This window comes from Cyrtonyx montezumae, unplaced genomic scaffold, assembly GCF_038088225.1.
Source record: "Cyrtonyx montezumae isolate F1298 unplaced genomic scaffold, pur_monq_1.0 scaffold_8, whole genome shotgun sequence".
Taxonomy (NCBI): Eukaryota; Metazoa; Chordata; class Aves; order Galliformes; family Odontophoridae; genus Cyrtonyx; species Cyrtonyx montezumae.
The window spans coordinates 3,084,631-3,098,586 of NW_027072089.1; the positions used below are offsets into that span (position 1 = coordinate 3,084,631).

The following is a 13,956-nucleotide window of genomic DNA, read 5'->3' on the forward strand; positions in this document are numbered from 1 at the left end:
CCCCCCCCACCCCCCTAGGTTTATTATTCATGAACTGCACAGAAAGAAGAAAAAAAAAAATAAGGAAAAAAAATTGTTTTGGAACATATACTTAACAGTGTGTCAGAGAACAGAAAACAATTACACTTATGCAATACGATGTGCATTTATGCAACGTAATGTGCATTTTACAGGCTGCTCACACGCTACTTCATGCGTCCACTGTTTGTGTAATGAAAACCAGAGCTGCGAAGGCCAGGGGACAGAAGTAATTCAATTGTATGTATATATATATATATATATATATATATATATATTTGTATGCCTGTGCTTAAATAAGTGGTTTTAAAAAGGCATTTTCATAGAATCACAGAATATGACTCTATGATTGATTCTATATATTTATATGCCTGTGCTTAAGTAAGTGGCTTTAAAAAGGCATTTTGAGACAGGTTTGCACGGGGGGGTTGGGGGGGGGGGGGGGGGGAGTCCCACAGTGCAGCAGAAATTTCAACTCTTGAGGATCTTTTCTGCCTCGTGATAAAGGTAAAACGCGGGGAAGGTGGAGCAGCGAGGGAAGGGCGCCCAGCCCAGCGCCTGATGGCCGCTCAAGGTAACAGAACAGAACGGCTGAGCTGCAGAAGCACAATTCGCGCTGTCTGTCCGTCCCTCAGCGCAGCGGAAGTGGTCGTACACCTGCTGCCCGCCGCCGCGCACCCCTGCCCCTGGGGGGGGACGCCGAGCGCCCCCGTAGCCCGCCCTCCCGTCGCCATAGCAACGCCCACCCCATCCCCCCCCCCCCCCCACCCGTAGACCACTCCCCCTTATTGCATATTCATGACCCCCATGTGCAGGGGTGGGGGCGTGAAGGGGGCGGAAGCGGAAGCGGGAGCGGGTTTCCGAGGAGCCCGGTATAAAGCGGCCGCTGGTGCCCGGTGCCGCTCGCCAAGCGCCGTGAGTGTGCTCACCCCTTCCTCCTCCTCCTTCCCTCCCCCACCCGCCCTTCCCGCCGCGGGTACCTCACGGTGCGATCGCTGCCTCCCCCCGTCGCACGGAGCAGGTCCCGGGTGCAGGGGGAGACCCGGGGGCAGGTAAGAGGGAGGTGTTGGGTGGGGGAGGGGAGAGGAGACGAGACTGGGAGCTATGGGGCTGCGAGGGGGTGTGGAAGGGAAGAGGGCTGACCGGGAAGATATGGGGCCGTGAAGGTCAGGAGGAGTCGGTGGGATCTGGGGTGAGGGAGATGTAGGATGTGTGGGGTGTGGAACCGTGAAGGTGGGGAAGGTTTGAGATTTGGGGTGAGGGAGGTGTAGGTGGGGTGTGGGTTTGGGGTAATGGAGCCTGAAGCTATGGAGATGAGGAAGAGCTGTGAGGTGCAGATTCAAAGGGTGTTGTGGAGGTCAGGAAGGGTGAAGGTTATGTAGGGTTGTGAAGGTGGAGTGACTCATTGGGGTGAGTGAGGTATGAAGTGAAGAAGGATTGGGGACGCTCAGGGTGAGGAATATGCAGGGTCATGAAGGTAGGGTAATGGAGCTGTGGGGTGAGGTATGGGGCCATAGAGGTCAGGAAGGATTGGTGAGATCTGGGGCTGTGAAACAATGAAGATGGTTGTGAGGAAGAGTTGGGGGGCTGTGGGGTGAGGGATGTGGAGTTATGAAGGTGGAATGAGGACTCTAGTGATAGAAGTGTGGGACCATGAAGGTTATGGAGGTTTAGAGTGTGAGAGATCTAGAGCTTTGAAGAGGATGGAGTGAGAAGTTAGGATGAATGAGAGGTTGAGGAGATAAGGAAGGACTGGGGAGCTGTGGGGTGAGGATTTTGGATGAGGGAGGTAAGGTGCTGTGAAGGTCAGGAAGGGCTAGGAATGTTTAGGGTGAGGGGGTTGAGGATGACTGAACCATGAAGGCAAGGAAAGGTCGGAGAGACTGGGATGGGGAAGATGTGGGCTTGGGAATGAGGCGATTGTGGAGTGAGGAGTGGGGATAAAAGAAATGGGACCATTGAGATCAGGGTGGGTTGGGAAGATGTGGGGATGTGGAAGTCATGGAGTTGGGGTGAGGATTTGGGATGATTAAGCTGGGGAACTACACGGATGAAGGGGAGCTGTGAGGTAGGATTTTGAGAGTTATATGGGATCATGAAGATAAGAGTTGAAGGTGGAGAAGATACGGTATGGTGAAGGTGATGAAGGTGGGATGAGGGAGGTATGGCAGTGTGAAAATCAGGAAGCTTTGGACAGAGGAAGATGTGGAGCTGGTAATGTGAAGAAGGCAGGGTGTGAAAGACACAATCATGGAGGGCTGAGGAGTTCTAGGGTGAGTGACAGATATGTGGTTCTGAGGGTGGGAAGGGTTGGGGAGCTGGCAGGTGAGGGAGTTGTGTGACTGGAAAGCTTGAGATCTGGGGAGAGGGAAATGTAGGGCTGTGAAGCTGTAGGATAAAGGTGTGTGATGGTTGAGAGGGTATGGGTTCAAGAAGATAGGTGCTGTGGGGATGAGAAGGGGATGAGGAATTATGGTGTGTGGTTTTGAAGGTGTGAAGAGGCTGGGGATCTTTGGGGTGAGGGAGAGAAGAGGGGTGGGGGGTGAGAAACTGAGGCAGGGCTGTGGTGAGGGAGAAATGGAGGTGGAGAGGGGGTGAACTGTGTCTGAAGGAGGTGGAAGAAGAGCTTGGAAGGATGAGCTGTGGCAAAGTGAGTGGGGTGGGGTTGGAGATGCTCAATTGGTGTTTCTGGGGTAGAGCACTGAGTCCTAATGAGGTGAGGATGGGGTGAGGAAAAGGTGGCTCCTCTGGGGCTCTGGTGGAAGAGGGCTTGACAAAGGGGCCAAAAAAGGAAGTCTGCTCAGCTTTCTAGGCTATTAAACTTAATTAAGCTACCATTTGAATAACGCCATGTTTAATCTGTAACCTGATTGTGGTGTGTGCCATAAAGCAATGGAGTCTCACCTCACTTAGTTTGATTATGGTGTTGGGAGGAAGGAGAAATAATTCAGCACTTTTATAAATCTTCCCCTGGAATCTGTATCTTTAAGATCATGTTACCAGTGACTTGCAGCTCTGAGATGCCTGCACTTAGCACATCTAGGAGGTGCAGAAACTGCTTTTAACCTTGAAAATTACTCTCCCTTTGGGACAGTGTTCCATTGTAGTGGGTCCTGTAAAGGTTAGCATCCTGTGGCCTTCATAAATGGAGGAAGAAAAGGAAGGGTCAAGAAAAGACCTAGCCAGGACTCCAGGATGCAGGGAGTGAGTTAATGTAGCTGGAGTTGGCTACTGCAGCTAATGGCAAGTGGGAAGGGCTGGAAAACACACTGTAGGATGTTAAGTATTGGATAGAGGAGGCACAATGGTAAAGCCACAATGGTGGGCAGCATGGACAGTGCAGAGCTCAGGGATAACTGCAGTGATTTGAGAATTCATAGGGCAGAATGCCTGTTATAGTGTGTATCCTTGCTGCTCTGTAAAAACTGCTCCTGCGTCATGTTTTGCTGCCTTGGTTCAGACAGTGCTACTAAAATATTTAATGAAATATGACTTGAGCTGGTGCTTGAGGTCAGAGAAAGTGCTGGTGAGTACTTGCTGCTTGCCTGTGGAACTTGAGTGTTTCTGTAAATGCTTGGCAGGAGTGGTTGCTGATGTGATTGCTCTGACACTTCTGCTGTTTAAATGCAGGACCTGCAGAGCTTGTGTGTGCTGTTTTTTCCCCCCCCGTAACATTATTGCAAAAGATAAGGTCTTCCTTGTTTGGTTTGTTTAATGATTATACTGGCTTGATGAAATGTTCAACAGGCCTAAATGTTCCCCTCCTAAATAAGGGAAAGTGGTTTCAGATAAGAGATAAAGGTATTTAGTTGGCACTCTGGCTGTAAACATGTCCAGAAGTGATTTTTTTTTTTGGCCACAAGTTGGAGGAGGTAACAATACCTTAAGTGTAAGTAGTATTTTGGAGGTGTCTGAAAGCATCTGTGAGTTTGTCTGCAAGAGGCAGTGGCAGCTGCTGTCTTGTGAGAGCTTGGTTTCTGTATCAGGGAGATAGTTCTCATGACAGAATAACTGCCCGAAATACCCAGTCCAACTTCAGGGATGAATGGGATCAGTGGAGCATCTATTTCCACTGTAATAGTGGAGACCAATTTACATGAGTTGGCTCATGTCTCAGTACAAAAGCTGCTATCCTTTCCTTGCTCAAACGTGTATATATAGCTGAGGCATTTCCAGTGAAACTGAAAATGTGTGTTTCTGGAGATAACCCACTTGTGTAATGTGTGTTAACTCCTCCTGCAGCAACCTGCTGCTTTTTTGGGAGTTGCTCTTTGAGAGAGAGGAATGAGCACTATCTGCTGCTAGGATCTTGCTTGGATGCAGTGGGGGCTGCATGCAGTCCAAAGCAAAAAACAGAGCTGAGATGTTCTTCATCATTTGGTGTGTGCTTCACACTTGTCAACTTAAAGCAGTGCAGTAGTGCGGGGAGGATGTGTTTTGTAGATCATCTTCATTGGTGATAGGAAAGTGCACCAGAGTGGAAGTGTAGCCTGTCTGAAGGGCTTTGTGGGGCAGCTGCCCTTTTTCTAGTTCAGGCTCCTAGGAGCTTAGCTGAGTTTGGGCCCATCTTGTAGGGCTGTGACCTCAGAGGTTAATTACCTTTAAACTTGCTCTAGTCCTGGCTTCAGTGACAGCTAGAAAGTTAGGGCTTGGTAATTTAATATGGCTCTGCTTGTCTGCTGAGGCTGGAATGTGTGGGCTCTAGCTCTGTATGAACTTTAAGTGGGTCACTCCTACAAGCTGTGAAAACAATAACATTAGGTAGCTTTTTACCAGGGAAACTGATTGGGGTGGGGGGGAACCTTGATATCTAAGTGTATTGCTAAAGGAACAGCTTAGAAAACACGTTGTTGCTTTGAGAGGCATCTTTTTTAAATGCACATGTGGGAGCTGACTGCTGAGCTGACCTGGCAGCTGATGAGCAGTACCTTCAAGCAGGCACTAGGCAATAACCAGCTTTTAAACACTAGTGTTTGACTTCTGCCTAGCTCAATCTTGCCTGTGATATATGACTGGTTGAAGCCGCCTCCTTGCACATACTGCTGCCCCTCTACTTCCATGCTGGGTGGAGGTAGTGAGATCCTTTGCATCTCTCCTCAGAAGGAGCTGCAGCTGGCAGCTCTCTGAGCTTAGCAACAGTCTGTGCCTCTTCTGTTATTTCAAGGCCACCCTGGAATCCTCACATCAAATTATCAAGCAGTGTCTGTTGAGCAGCAGTGCACGCACAGCAGTGTTGTCACGCTTCAGACAGAAAACAAGCTTCACTTGCAGTTCAGGCTCTCTTTAACTGGGTGGTTGTTGCAAAAGCTTGTGGAAAGGAGGCAGAGCAACTTGTGTTGGAGTGGGACTTCCCAGCTGATCATCCAAGAGCACTGCTGTGGATGTGGTGAGGCTGTTCAGTGGTGGAGGGAGAAGCTTTAGCAGCTTGTAGAGTAACTGGCAGCATGAAGAACTGCACTGTGCTGCGTGTAGGTCTTGCAGAGGTCACTCTTGTGCAAGATCCCAGGCTGTGACCTATCCCATCTATAGGCATAAGATTAATCAGAACTATTCTGACAGTGGCATAGTTTTCTGTGCTGCCCTTTCCGTTAGAGAAGGCTTAAACTGATAATTATTCTACTACAGCCCCCAGTCTTTCCACACACAACATGCTATCAGCTTTACTAAACCACTTCCATGAAGAAGTGTGGATCCACTGGTTAACATCTGCTTAATACACTAGCATTAAACAGATACTGGTGTTTGAAACCATACTCTTAAGCAGTGTTACTCCCACCTAGTAAGCTGTCTTAACAAATCCAGTGAATTTCCTAGCAGAGCAGTGCATGTAACTCACCATGCAGGGGTACAAACTAGAAGTGATTCTGGCAAACCAGCTGGCAGCAAACTGGAGCAGGATGTCTGCTGCCAGCATGAGCAGTGGTGCTGCCCTCCAGACGGACTATCCTGGACAGCCCTGAACCCAGGTTGGAAGGAGGCAATGTTAAGCTATGGAGGTCTCTGTTGTGAGCCGAAGTCTTCACATGTTTGCAGTGAGCTACTGCTAGTTGGATGGCTGTTCTACAGTCTGCAGCTTATCAGCTACCCACACATCGTGCATGTGGGTCACAGCCCTGCTCAAGTGTATGTTTAGTAACCACCCAAAGCTTCAGATGGCAGAGAATATTGCGTCCTCCAGCTAGGGCTGTATGTCTTGAATCTTAGTACTGAGTAGTTACTGATATCCTGAATAAAGTGCTTTTGTTATGCTTTTGCATGGTAGCTCATTCTTCTAGGTGGAATAAGGTATTCAGCATTAAAAAGTGGATTTAAAAAACATTAAAAAAGCATTAAAAATAGCTGTTTTATTACTATTAAATGTAGACCTCTGACAGTTGCGGAAGACAGAATGTGTCTCAAGTTAAAAGCTGATCTGTATGCATCTCAGCAGAGTTGCGGAGCGTGGCAGTCACCAGGTGCCCTGTGAACTACCACCTTAGGGAAACTGGCACATGGGAGCTTAACTAAAGCCCTTTAGTGTTGGTATTTCCAAGTGCTGTAAAGTCAATTAGACTAGTAACTGGCATACTGCGTTGTAACAACTTGGGGTAAGCAGCCAGGCTTTCTCATCAAACTCTTGGCAAGGGATGCTGGCGAGCTGTGGGACACGAGGCTCTCATTTGGTAATAATTTGGTTTGGCATGGGAGCTGCTTCTGACCTTGGGTTAGCTCTCACTGGCATGTGGTTTACTCAAGCATGAATCGCAGTGTATGGTTATAGGAAGTTTGTCTCCACAACGTAGGCAAATAATGAAACTCTAAAAATGCAATTAAAGCTGGAGACTTGCTTTCCAAGACTTCCATCCACAGAGGATATAACTTCAGCTGGCTTGACTTGCTGTTTCCCTTGCAGTGAAGACTGACTAACTTAAGGATTGCAGTAGAGTGAGACCTATGCTTATTGCAGAACTGAAATTGATGGCCATTTGTTGCTACTTATGTAGTGGGGGGGGGAGGGGAGGTTGACAAAACTTCTTGACCCTGAAGAACAGAGTGAAGATGCTCTTAAAAAGTAGTCGTGGTTTGTAAACAGCAACAGATGCAGGAAAGCATTACCCCCAAGCTGTCTGAATAAAGTGATGTCTTTGGGAGGGATGTCTGTAGGGAGGGTGAAACTGGTAATCTTAGAGCAGAGAGGGAACCTAGTTTCCTCTCGTTTTAAATGAGAGCTCTAATGTTTTTGTAGCTGAAATTGAAACTGGTGTTATGCTGACCCCGCATATTTTCCCTCCTCTGCTGGCTGGCCTGCACTACTTCTGCATGCAGTATAGTTCATTTATTTTGGAGACTTGAAAACAAGCCATTATCACCCTTCAGTGCCAGATAAATAAATGATCTAACTGGGGGCTGAACCCGAAATGCTCCTTGACAAAAGCATGTCGTGCTTATCTTCTGTGTTCTGTCCTTGAATGTATGATCACTCTTCCTGGACCTCATCCAGAGATCTGTGGCTTAACCCAGCAGGCGTTGCCTGCAGAACGTTTTCTGTCATCACTTAAGTGCAATGAGCAGTCTTTGAGGATAAACTTGATCTGAGTGCTGTTGGACCTACAACTTACCTGCCCATTGTGTAGGACTAGAGATGGGAGGGAAAGAATCTTGAAGTCTCACTCCTGGATCTGTGTTTCCAGGTAAAAGATTTGAGGTTATGTGATGTTGGGTTTTTTTTTGTGAGGTGGGAGAAGGCGTGTGTGTGGGTAGAAATCCTCTTTTACAAGGGGAATATCTGGGGAAGTACACTGGCAGTGCAGTCTGGCTCTAGGTACTCCCAGAGGAGTGATTTGGCAGTTTGAACTATTGCTCCTTGGAGTAGCGTGGCCAGCCAGCTAATTCCCAAGGGTTCTAAAAACTAACCCAAAACAAATGTGCAATTAGCTTCACTGCTAACATACCCAGTGTGCACGTCTTGTTTGCTGTCTGAAACTCACTTGGGGGAGTCAGCTCTTGGTGTAGATTTATTCTTGCCCTTTTTTGTCTCTTGTTATGCTTCTAACTTATTTGTAGAGAGGGGGAAGGTTTGGGTTTCTTGATATGCAGCTGTATGGTAGATGCTTCTTAGGGCAGCCAGTGCTCAGTGCAGTACAGAAGTGGTTCCTGATGGTCAGAGGGAACCTCCTGTGTTTCATTTTGTGCCCAGTGCCTCTTGTCCAGGCAATGGGCAAATCTGTCAAGAGCTGGGCTCTATCTTCTTTGCACCCTGATCCCCCTGAGTCTCCATTTTTCCAGGCTAAGTAGTCCCAACTCTCAGCCTCTCATCATAGGAGAGATGCTCCAGTTTCTCATCTCCCTCAGTGAGTTGTGAGGGAGGGGAGTCTCATTCTCTCTTTGTGAGGGGTTTCCCTAGTGTGCAGGGCCATGCAGTGGGACTCATCCACTCCAGTAACCCAGGAAACATAAGATTAAACAGTCAAACAGTTTGATTTACTATCCTCAGTATCCTTGAAAGGATATCCTTGAAAGGAGATATAACAGTGCAGAACAAGGCGAATTGGGTAACTGTGGAAGCTGCACGTAACAACAAAGCTTGGTGCATCCAATTGCTATGAACTATCCTGAGATAAATGAGAGTGAGTTAGGAAAATGAAGAAATAAAGGTAGGGGTGTGTGTGTATGGTCACTGCCTGGGGATCCCAGTGATGGAGTCTTTAGTTCTTTGGTGGAGGATTAACCTGGAGCCTTTCTGAATGAGTGCCCTTATGGTGCCAGCAAGTTTGGGTTCTTAGGGGAAGGGATGGTGATGTTATTCCTGCATATCCTACTGGGGTCCAAGAAGTTTCATGTGGAGAGTAGGGAGCAATCTTGGGGTCCAGCAGTCCAGATACAGCCTTGCCAAGGGCTGGGTATTTTTCAGCAGGTCTCAGTTAAGCTGAGTTAAACTGTACATGAGTTTGGGTTTTCCATCCAGTAAGTCTTGTGTCAGAAACTTAAAGAGATCAGCTCCAGGCTGGTTACTGAGTAACTGGTTGTAATTAATGCCTAAATTCTACATTGGCATAATAATAGCCATGCTGTTTCCTGAAGTTCAGCCTCTGTCAGAAGTGTTTAGTCAGCAGGATCGTTGTCTGGGCGGCTCTGGAAGGAATCTGGAGGTATTTCTGAGTATCTCACAGGATCCTTAACCTAATTGTCAATAAACTGCCTTGATTGTGGGCTGTAACTTCATTCTGCCTGCTAGGATCTTAGTAATTTGTGTCCCTGGTGGTCTGCATGGATCTTTTCCTCTATTTAGTGTGGTCAGGGTGGAAGCTCTGTGCAGATGAAAGCAATGCTGCTGTTTATTTCCAGTGGCAGAGTTCAGTTCATTAATGTTGCATATCCACCTGTAGCTTGGAAAATGAATGGAAACATGCTGAGTGACAAATATAAAAATAGATAAAAACCTGCTCCTTATTTTTGCTTTGACTGTCCAGCCTCCCTTCTAGTTCTTACCTGGTATGGTTGTGTATGTGCCTTTTGTAATGCTTCATTTGCTTGCTCACCATTGATGTAGGGATGAAATAACTTGTGTTACAGGTGTTTTCAGATAGCACTAGAAATACTGGCTGCTTTTTGTCTTTTGGTAGCCACTCACTGTGTGTTGGGGAGGATGCATTCAATGTGACAGACTGGTATCACTGTTAGTGATCTAATAGGATTCAGAGGATGACTGTCAGTGTACCACTGCCAGCACCACTGAAATCAGCTTAATTGCACCAAATGGTGCTCACAGCTGCTTCCAGTGGGAGGAATCTGCTCCAGTCTGATATTTTACACCACTGAAAGCTTCAGTGATAAAAGACTAACTGGTAAGTGGAAAATAGCTGTCTGTGCCTCCTGGGATTTAGCCTCTGCATTACTCTTCCATGTTTTATTGTAACTTGGTGATTAATGTGCATGCTTCCTTCATTTAGCCTTGGCCATCCAGTTGTCATGCAGCTCAGGGATGTCTGTAAAGACAGAGCAACTTCTGTGCCTCTGCATCTTCCCAATTCATAGGGAGGCCAATGGCTTCTAAGGCTGAGGGGTCCTGCAGAAGATGCTGGAGGACAGCTTTGCCAAAACTTAACTAGCATTTTTGCCAGCTTGTCTCAAATAGTTGTCAAATTGACTTTTAATTGGTTTTAAGCTCAATTAAGTAATGATGAAGTGATGCCTGTGCTCTTCCTTCTAGACCTGAGCAGCTGATGTTAGCTTTCCAGAGCAGAGTAGAGGATGAGCTTCATCTCTGCCACCAGTGATTAAGTAATGTTTCAAAGCTGACACATCCTGGATCAGTGGCTTTTAGAACATCTTGAGGGAGAATGAGATGGCCAAGACAAATGATAGACAGCATATGGAGAGCTGTCTACTTGAGGGGTTTTAGATACCTTGTTAGTGCTGGTGCATAGGAAACTGTACTAACAGCTGCAGGAAAGATGTAAAATGTTGTTGAACTTGTTAGTTGCTACTCTTGAATTGGTGACCACTTTAATGAACAAATATTACTGTATCTGGAGAGTTTAAGATTAATTTAGGTGTCTGATTCTGGTGGGGCGAGGAGTCTGGTGCTGTGCAAATCCTCCTTTCTTTAAAGCTTAGATTGTTTTTCATCTATAGAGCAACTCCTCATTCCTCACCTCAGGAACTGCACAGTTGCAGACTGGGAATACCCAGCATGGTGAATGCCTTTCAGGGCCAACAAAGTACTTCACTGACAAGATAAAGCAAAAAATGAAGGGGTGGATTTATCTTTTTCTGTTTGCACGTGCAGTATTGCTTCCAAGGTTAAGCAGAATGAAGGCAGCAAATATTGCAGCAGGGAAAAATAAGACTGAAGATTTTTAGAGGCTTGTTTGGGACTGCACTGTGCCCATCCTTCTCAATTGCTTGGCCTCCTGGCTGTGTTTAAGAGCAATGCAGTTCCTTTGCTTTGTCAATGTCTTGATCTGGTCATGTTTAATAAAGCATGCCAGAAATGTGTGTTCAGGTTGTTGTCCATACAGCATGGAAATCCGGAAGTTGAGCTGCTACCCAGAGGGCTGGTCGGGTTACCTAGTGTCTGTCCTAGAGTAAACTGGGGTTTCTGGTTGTGCTGAGAGCACTTTTCTGCAGAAGTCATGTCATAGTGCATCTGTAAAACTTGTCTGTGCTCAATCTAAGTTCCAGTTTTTTGAAAGCTGGTAATGATTTGCCAAGTTTTGCATTCCCTGGGAGTGAAGATTCCAGCCTGCCCGAAGCTTACTATAGGACAAATGTTCTTTCATCAGTAGAGTGGAACACTTCATATTCATTCTGTTTCTCTAGACTTTGTGTACAAGTGGTAAGACAAAGATGTGTTGTCTGGGTCCTTAAAGGAAGATGAGCAGAGGTTTTTCCTTAGCCAAAAGTCTAAAATCATCTATCCTAGCCATCAACCATGCCCACTGTGCCCTCTAGGAATGGCCCTCAGTGCCGTGCCTGCATGTTCCTTGAGGGCCCTGCAGGGATGGCAACTCCACCGGTTCCCTGGGCGTCCTGTTCCAGTGTGTTAATGCTTTCTCTGTTGGCTTAGTGTGGAGCTGCAGCTTGGGAATATATTTTCTGGCTTAAAGTTTTTGCATTTATTTTTAAAGTAGGTCGCTATACTCTATGATGGCTTGTGTTTTTCTGGAGAGCTCCGTTGGTCGATGATCTGGCCACTTATTTTTCCAGAAGTGTCTTTATAAAGGAAGTCCAATTTTAAAGTTCTCTTCTGGAAGAGCAGAACCATATTACAATAATGCAAGGTAATAAATGCCTTCTCCTTAAAGGAGATAACAGGGAAGTGATGCCCGTGTTTTCTCTATTCAATTTTGGCTGCTATACAAAGCAACATTAAGCGATATCAAATCTATTCAGGCTCTGCAAGCCCAGAACATTTAAATATGTATTATGCGTAACTGTGCATTGCTTTAATCAAATCTTAGACTCCCAAAAATCTGGCAGGTGACTTTGAAAGGGTAAACACATTAGTTTATTACATCAGCCAGTGCTGTAATTGGGAAACTGAATTGACTAAGCGGAGTTCTTAGCAAAGCTGCCAGAATAAAGCAGTCCAGAAGGACAGGCTGCTTGTTGTGAAAATCAGCTTCAACCACCATGAAATCTTTCACCCGGAGGGCTTCCCTCACTTTGTCAAGTGGCTCATGTGGAAAATGTCAAATGCCTCTGTGTGCTGACCAGCAACTCTCATCAACTTTAAGGTCTTTGTTGGTCGAATGCTAACTGTGTTTTCTTGCTCGCAAGCTCCAATAACTGAAGTTTTGATGTGTGAAGCATTGAGACACATAGCTACACATGTGCATGTGGCTCTGTGCTTGGCAGTTGTCTTTGCAGTCCTTATAGATTCAGCTGTAAGGAGCATCCTCATCTTGTAGAGCCTCAAGGAAGTTATTGCTGAGTGTGGTGAGGAAGGAGTGGACCTGCTCTGTCTTTCTTGTGATGAATGATAACACTTCTGTAACAGATAGCATATGGAGAATATGCTGTAATCTTCCTGGAGACAGTTTAAGCCAATCCCTTCTTTGAAGGAGAGGTGACTTAATGCTGTCTTTTCAACAGCTTTTGCATTGGGATCCAAGTGTCAAGTCTTGATTTAAAGGAGTAGAATGTTTTCATGCCCTTCAGACTTTTAGTGATGTATTCAGGCTCCTTCTGCTTCTTTCCCTTACCTTCTTCCAGTTGGCTCATATTTAAGTGTACACCAAGCTTTGTGCTCTGAAGTGTTCAAGATGAGTGCTGTTTTACTCTTAGATGCTATTAGTTGTGTGAAGTAATCTTACCTCCAGGAGTATACCAGGACAAACAAAAATATTTTTATCATCAGGAGATTGAATTAAGTTCAAGTTCTTTGCTGTTTGCAGTCTAGAAACAGATGTGGAAGTGTTCAAGGCCAGGCTATATATGGGGAGTATTGAAAACCTGATCTAGTGGAAGGTGTCCTTGCCTGTAGCAAGGGACTAGACTCTATGAAATTTAAGGTCCTTTCCAACTGAGGCTGTTCTGTGATCTCTGCTAGTTGCTTAGAGCACATTAATTCACTCATTTGCTTTTTTCAGTTTGATGCCCACCTTTAATAGACATATAGTTCAGTAGGTATCATACTCTTTATATTTAAGTAGATCACTGTATCAAGGTAACATGTTTCCTCTCTGAGCACCAAGCAAAGACTCAGACCTGTAATACACCTGAGTAAACTTAGTAAGGCTGTTCCTTAACTTGCATAGCTAGTTTCTTAATTCCAGCAAGCTTTTCTCTGTGAACACCTTGTAAGCAATGAGTGGGCTGGCTCAAAGCACTGAATAACTCAAATGTTTTATTTCATCTCAACCTCATGTTATAGAGGCATTTTACTGGTTCTGAAGCTGAAGAAAGGAATCCTGTGTTAGCTGTTTTCGTGGGAACTGGGTTGGAAGCCAAGTTGCTATCTTGTACCAGAATAAACTGATAAGAGAAATTACTCAGTTAAAAGTGGAACAGTGCTTTAAAGAAATAGTCTGAAGACCTAAAACTCTTTGAAAAGAAGGGGGTAGGTAGTATTACACAGTGTTCATCCAAGAAATTAACTCTGGCTTCAGTTCATCACATTGTTCTTGAGACAATGACTGTCCTGATTGTTCTGTTATTTTTCCCACATACAGAAGCTCATGATTTGTTTCATCTGTGCCACAGAAGTAAATCTTCCCTTTCTGAAGTGTACCTTGTCAGAAATACCTTGGAGCTTCAGCTATGGGTGCCCCTGTGCTCACATCACACTTTGTGACCTCTGTATGTGGTTGGTGATGCTCCTTGCTCAGGCTGCCGCTGTTCTTCACCTGTGGGCAGTTGTCATCTCCAGGATGACCACCACAAAGTTGTTTTGAAAATGGAAAGCTATTAATTTAGGTGTCTAGTAGACTAACCTGAAAGACTTCTCTAAGTAGG

General features: G+C 45.7%; 1 protein-coding gene across 2 annotated transcripts in view; it reads left to right on the plus strand.

Annotated features, from left to right (window-relative positions):
* Window positions 1-880: 880 nt before the first annotated feature.
* Window positions 881-13,956, plus strand: part of SLC45A4 (solute carrier family 45 member 4) — a 57,246-nt gene continuing 44,170 nt past the window's right edge. The window contains exon 1 of one of the 2 annotated variants that reach the window (XM_065753638.1): window positions 881-1,070. The gene's annotated coding sequence lies outside the window, so the exon portion shown is untranslated. Of the gene's footprint in view, window positions 1,071-5,353; window positions 5,405-13,956 lie in introns of those variants that run through there. The other variant, XM_065753639.1, reaches the window with a different exon arrangement.